We start from the raw sequence: 6,779 nt of genomic DNA, 5'->3' as shown, positions 1-6,779 counted from the left end.
ACTCTCTCTCTTTTTTATTAGCTAAAGATCACTTCTTTGACCCAATACATTTTTTGCACGTGCAAAACAGTTATGTGTGGGGCTTTTTTGTTTTGTTTTAAAATATCAACAGCCCTTCCCATGCACCCCTCTGCAACAGAGACCCATGCCAGGCTGGGTAATTAATATAAATGACATTTTATGTACAGTATTGCTTTCTTGGTTCCTGCTTTTCTACTGCTCTGTTCTACAAAGCATTTTTCTTAAGTAACTACAGTCATTACACAGTTAAATAAAACAAGTAGGGGCCCTCTAGGTTTCTGCAAGCTAGTGTGGGAGAATTATATATGGGTACACGTTTCTCTGCAAAAACTGGTTATCTTATGAAACAAGTAGTCCAAGGAAGTGCCAGACTAGAATCTGCCTACAGGGTGCTTTGTTTGCCACGGGACATACATCTGTAGATCTACGAGGCAGGTAAGTGCCCGATTCTGTATGTAACACACACCCACATACACATACACACTCACACCCACATACATATATATATATAAAGGGATATATATGTATGTATGTACATATAAATATAGTTAACTCATGTCCTTATTTACTGATGTAGATATGTAGGGCAGTTCGCTGCGGGATCACGAAGTACGAATACCAGCCCAGGAGCCTTAGGTCACCCATGCATCTATCCTCATTCGCTTGACGGAAGGGCTTTCTCTGTCCTCCGTGGTGGGGGGTCGGCCAAGCACGATTGGAAAATGGAAGTCGCCCCGTGGATCCTCCCGGTCACTCCCATCATAGGAGCTGCTCGAGCTGCTCAGACTGTCCACAGGGGAGCACCCCATTTCCTGCCAGGGCTGGGGGGGCTGGGGCGGCCCAGCCGTGGCGGCGGCCGCTGCGGCGGTGGCTGCTGCTGCTGGAAGCCTGATGGGTTCATTCGATCCCGGGGAGGTGAAATTGGTTCTGACTTAATGTTGGTGTTTTGGTTGGTATTAATGGATAAATTCGAACCCTGAGATAACTGCCCTCCAGCACTGAAGGAAAGACAAAATGTTAGAGGGTTGGTGAGTACATCTGTGTGACCGGAGTGATACTGCAGCCTCCACCCAACAGAGCCTGTCCAAATGCCCAGACTTTAATGACCTCTCCATGGGAGGAAAACAAAATTGGGGTGGCTAGTTCTCCTGCCCAAGCCCTTGGTCCTTCTGCAGATGAAGGAGCCGAAACTGTGAGTCCGCTGCTGTGCGTGGACCAGAACGGGAGAGGAAGCCTTTGGCTTCCCCTCTGCTCCAGCCCTGGGAGAGGCACCGCTCACTGCTCGCACAGTACCTGCAAGGCTGTCACCTGACCCTGTCTTCCAGGGGAGGGCACCGCCTCAGACAGGCCGATTCAGAGTAGCGGAGCGTGCGTACAGGCTTCTCCCCTGAGCTGAGCGACCCTTTCAGCTCATGGTGTGTTCATTTAGGATGAACAGACCCCCAAGGGCCAACAGGTGAAGAAATGCAAGGAAAACCACCTTGGCTTTCTCCACGGACAGGACGGGAGGAACAGTAGGGGGTGGGCATCTTGTGTGTGGAGCCAGCTAGCTACTGGGTTTCATGTGGATGATCCCAGCCCACTGCCCACACCGTCCCTCACTGAGAAGAGTTCAACGCAGAGAACATTCGTTCTGGGCAGGGTGAGGGGACAGGCGTGAGAAAAGCTTACGGTGGGGCCCAGGGGTATCCAAAAGCCCTAGTAGCAGGGACAATGTGGGGGCCGCCTGTGCCTCAGTACCCCTAGGTCACCATCTCCAGAGAAGAGAAGCCTTGCCTCCCGAATCTGTTCAGGGAACGCCTAGTTTGAGCAGGACCCAAGCTATTATCCAGAAGCACGTAAAGGAAATATTTTCTCCAAACACTTGTACCACATAAAGAAGAAGTCGTCCTAGGACCGTCACGTGACAGTCAACAGCACCAAAGACTGTAACTGATAGAAAAATAAAGTGCAAGGGCCAGGAGGAGAGATTCGGAGACAATTTCCAGTTACTCACACCAGAGAGCTGAGGGTGGCTTGTCCTAAATGGTGCTGCTGCCAGGCCGACACCTGTCCCAGAGACAGCATGCCCGGGGAGTTGAAGCCCTGCAGGGCCGACAGGTCCGCGCTAGTCAGTGAGTAATCTACAACAAGGAGAGAAGTATCACTCGTGTGAGAGAGAGAAGGCCCAAGCACAAGCGGGTTACCCCAGCTGCGAGAAGCCAGGTACTTCCTAACGTAAAACACACACGTCTAAACCGACAACAGTTTTTCTTTCGGCAGGTCCTAGCTGCATTTGCTTGTCTGGGATTATCTCGATAAAGTCAGCCTCAACTCTGTGCTACCTGTTTATAGTCTCCTGTCTCACAAAAGGTTGAGATCCTTTCTCCAGACTTGTAAATAGAAATAATGGCAGGGCCATTGCTAAGGGACATGTGCACGCAGCGGTCGCCTGACACGTGCGCATCGCTACCCCCTGGGAAAAGCAGTGACAGACCGGACGGAGCCTAGAGCAGCAGCTCTTCTCTTCCCGAGAAGAGGGGAGCAGGAAGGACACAGCAGCCCTCCTCGTGTGGGGCCAGCTCGGCGGCCAAGTGAAGGACGCCGGCACACAGCGGGTGAGCAGTGGTCGCTCGCGGCCGGGGGCTGTCGGAGATCGCTGACTGCGCACAACACAGCTTCAAGTTCATGAAAAAACTTACGTGTGACAAGAGTGTAACAGAGAATGTGGCTCATTTCCTCAGAAAGGCTCAGTCATAATCACTCTGGCCAAGACCCAGGACATTAGGTATCGTTCATACATCGAGCTATTTCAGTTCTTCATTAACACTTGTTTTTTCCATTTACTTTCAAAGAGAGGTGGCAAAAACCCTTCTATTTTAACTGTTTTTTCCCGTCTCAAGGGAGGTATTTAAGGAAGCCCATCTTCCTAGTGTATTAACATTCATAAAAAAAGGGACTCAGAGGAAAGAATGTAGCTGCTGCTTGGGATCCTGCCGGCCTCCACACTCTGCTCCCGCCACGCTCTCTGACCGCCTCAGCCACTCCCCGCCGAGGTGCGCAGGGGTCCCGCATGCACACCGGTGCCCCCTGCAGCCCCCAGCTCTCGACCTCTAGGTCCACCCAGCTACCTCCTTGGTATGTTCATTTGGATGTCTCTCCAAACCCCTCAAATCTGACACCCGACTGGACTCGTCTCCTCCAAACCTGCTCCTTATCTTAATAAACGGCACTGATATTCACCTCGGTTGTGCCAGAAACCTGTGGGTGTTCTTGATACTTCTCTCCGACTTCCAGCGCCAACCACCAAGGCCCGTCAGTTCTCTGTGTTGTCTCTCAAACCTGCCTGTTTCACCAGCTTTCCTGCCACCACTCTCCTCTAAGGCATCAGGATCCACTACCTGGGCCACCATGCGAGCCTCCAGACGATCTCCTAGCACGCAGCCTTGCCCCAGGAACACTAGCCAAAGTGATCTTAAAGTAACAAATGGGCTCACGATACCTCTCTGCCTATGACTTTCTGGCTTCCCTGTGCTCTCAACATCCAAAATCTTCAACATGGCCTAGAAATTGTGACGTACCTCTACAGTTTCCACCCTTCACACCCTGCGCCATCTCCCTGGAACAATCTCCCTGCCCCGCCCCGCTGAGTCACGGGTGCCCCTCTAGCGAGGCTTCTCCATAGCTCCTAACACGACTGTGGTACCTGATTCTCACAGCGGTCTGTCCCAAGTTCCGCTGTGAACCGTACACTCCCGCGTGCCCAGCCCCACAGCTGCCACCCAGCGAGTGTTCAGCAGGCGTGTGCTGAATGGACACACGAGCAGGTCTGCGGAGGGACCTTATGACGGGACGACGCACCGGGGCTCTTCCACATAAAAACTTGCACTTTTGGAAATGTTGCTCCCATCTTCATCCCTTTCCTGATCATTTGGCACGAGTCTGACTACACAGAGAGGCAGCTGCCAAACTACAGAAAGATGAAGGTGGAGGTGTTTAAAAAGGGCAACGAGACAGAGTAAAAATAATGTTTTTTAAGATTAAGCTGCACACATGCTCTGAAAATGAGCACAGAGACTGAGTCACAGTTAAAAGAAGGAATGAGACTGAGGCCAAGTGATTGATGGTTTTGAGAGAATCAGACTCTGTTTTTATGTTTTGGTAATTCCTTCTGGATTTTTAAAAAACAACTTCTTGCTAATCCAACAGCATTTCTTAAGCACGCACAGTGGCACAGGGACGTATTCTGGAAAACCTGTCATGAAAGCTCAAGAAACTGCTCTCGCTCCGAACCAGTTCAAGTGCCACCTTCCCCGCTGAAGCGCCTCTGAACCTTTCAGGTCGTGCTTTCCCCCCTCTTTCCTCACGTTCTCAGGTCTCAGAGCACAAACTACTAACCTCAGCTGCTTTGACCTCAGCTCCGGCCTGTATCCCGAGCTGGCACGAACCTGGGACAAAAGCTCTGCCCCTGGCATATGGGTGCGCCTACAGCTGGCGATCACCGCCAGGACACAGAATTTCTATGAACGTGTTATCTCTTGCTTCACTCTAAATTTGCACTTAATAGGTTTGGGCATTTTTTTCATATTGATTGTTAGAAAAGGTAGTGGACATTCTCCTAAGAGGCTTTCTTTTCTCAACAAAACCTTTTCAAATTCTGTTTTAAATGAACTACACAGCATTAAAGTGACAAGCAAATGTATCAATGGCTGCAGGGAGTGTCAGACAGCAGTGTGAAAGCACCGTGCTAAAGCATTTACTCTGAAGTCTAAAATTAGATGTTTTTATTACAGTCTGCTTATAAGAATCCTGAAAGGATGAATACCCTGCACCGCAGTCTGAAAGCTGACAAGGTATCGCTTAACTATTTCCTTCTTTCCTTCTTCCTTTGAAGCATCAGGTGTTTGGCTCAGCGGGTAAGAAGGCGAAACCACACCCGCCAACCTTCTGCCTCTCCCCAGAACGGCTGATCTGGAAGAAACCTGCCACGTGCCGGGCCTCTGTGGACAGCCTGCGTGGCCCACGGCACCTCTCCGGTCACTCAGCAGTGCTGACTTTGCCTTACAGACCCCCGCAATAGGTGTTTTAAGATGAAACGTCTAAGTAAACATAAATGAGTGAGAAGCTCCTCTCAGAAGGGAGGAATGACTGACTGGCTCTGAGGAGAAACAAGAAATGTCCTGGTTTTGCTCCTGAGGCACAAGGGACAGAAACTAAAAAAGGTAGGTACACGGAGGAATACACCAGCTGCCCGGCGCAGCCACGCACGTGTCCCCTTCCGGAGTCCCGAGTCCAGGCGGAGGCCGTGCTCCCCCCAGCATGTCAACACCTGCCAGCCTGGAGGACTGCAGCGAGACGCACCAGAGAAAATGCCAAGCGGCGCTCTCGTCCTGTCTGGTCACAGATTCTGGGAACAGCTCTCTGTTTCTTCGTCAGGGTAAGTAAAAGCGGACACTGGGAAATCATTCCACAATGTATTTTTTTGTACGTTTTTCAAAGCTAACCTTTGTCTTTTAATATGCCCAAATGTGACTCTAAAGAACTGGAGATGATTGATTTCAATCAATATACTTGTAAAAAAAAGAAAATCACAAAAGCACATGGTGATCACCAAACAAAGAAGTACGAGCCACAGAAGGCAAGAGAGCAGGCTTACCAGTGTTGTAGGCGGTCGGCATGGCTGAGTACACGAGTCCCTGCAGAGGCAAGCTCAGGGTGGTCACAGACACGACTGGGGTAGCTAGAGGCTGAGTGGTGTGAGAACTGCTTATCCTTTGGGTATTCTGGGAGAGAGTAGAAAAAAGGGTCATTATTTGAGTATTTATATTCAGCCTTAGTATTTTAAAAATAACATTCAATTTAAAAGTGACATTTTTCACAGTTTTACGATGTGAACGTCATTATGTCTTAAAGCAGTGATGATGTGAAAACAAACCTTAGAAATACTAATGTGAACTAAATATTTAATTTCAAGGGACATAGTTTTACATTAATTATTCATTTTCCCTTGTCTTTCATAGTGTTTATCGGTGGCAAGGATATATCCTTAAAACAGAAACCTGCACTCTGGGTGAGAATGCTTTGATGTGTTACCATAAATGAGGACTTGCTGGCACTAAAATACCGCCAGGCTGCCCCAAATCAAACATCTAGGTTTTTGAGCTGAGGAGAGCCAAAAGTCTTTTGTATCCTGAGAGTGTAAGTAAGTTTAGGGATCGAAACCACTTGCACCGGCAGCATTCCCATGTTAGCGTGCTGTGAGGTCCTGGCTTCCTATAGTACAGTTTGCTTCCAGTTTTCCTGCCCTGCGCTCCTACAGTTGCTACACCCACACCCCCCAGCCCCGTGCCCCCCACACCCCCCGGTGCCCCATGCCCATACAAGCTCAGCTTCCCCTACTGTCACCCCCCCCCCCAGTGACCTATTTCTTGGCAGCAGGTTCCAATACACATCCCTGTGTCCCTCCGGACACTTCTGAAAGGAGAGGCTTTGCGTGGAGAGCTTGTAACTAGCGCACTTCTCATGAGACGGCGAATGGGGCAACACTAAATGCTCGCTGACCGACTCCATCTACACCGTATCCTATCTGTACCGGGAGTGAAAAAACCCAACTACTGAATAATCAAGTCAGCCTGACATGGCCACTCTACGTTTCGGGGGTGACAGCACTTTCTCATGACAGGGGCTTCCAGGAATGCTCCAAAAGCAGGATCAGATAAAGAGAACAGACTCCATGATCCATGGGTTCAGCACCCAAGAAGGCCAAAGCACAACTAGCC

The 6,779-nt window shown here is 49.8% G+C and overlaps 1 pseudogene; it reads right to left on the bottom strand.

Annotated features, from left to right (window-relative positions):
• Window positions 1-653: 653 nt before the first annotated feature.
• LOC132008669 (myocyte-specific enhancer factor 2A-like) lies at window positions 654-6,246 on the bottom strand (annotated as a pseudogene).
• Between the last annotated feature and the right edge of the window lie 533 nt (window positions 6,247-6,779).

Source organism: Mustela nigripes, unplaced genomic scaffold, assembly GCF_022355385.1.
Source record: "Mustela nigripes isolate SB6536 unplaced genomic scaffold, MUSNIG.SB6536 HiC_scaffold_639, whole genome shotgun sequence".
NCBI classification, from domain to species: Eukaryota; Metazoa; Chordata; class Mammalia; order Carnivora; family Mustelidae; genus Mustela; species Mustela nigripes.
This window is presented reverse-complemented; position numbering and strand designations above follow the sequence as displayed.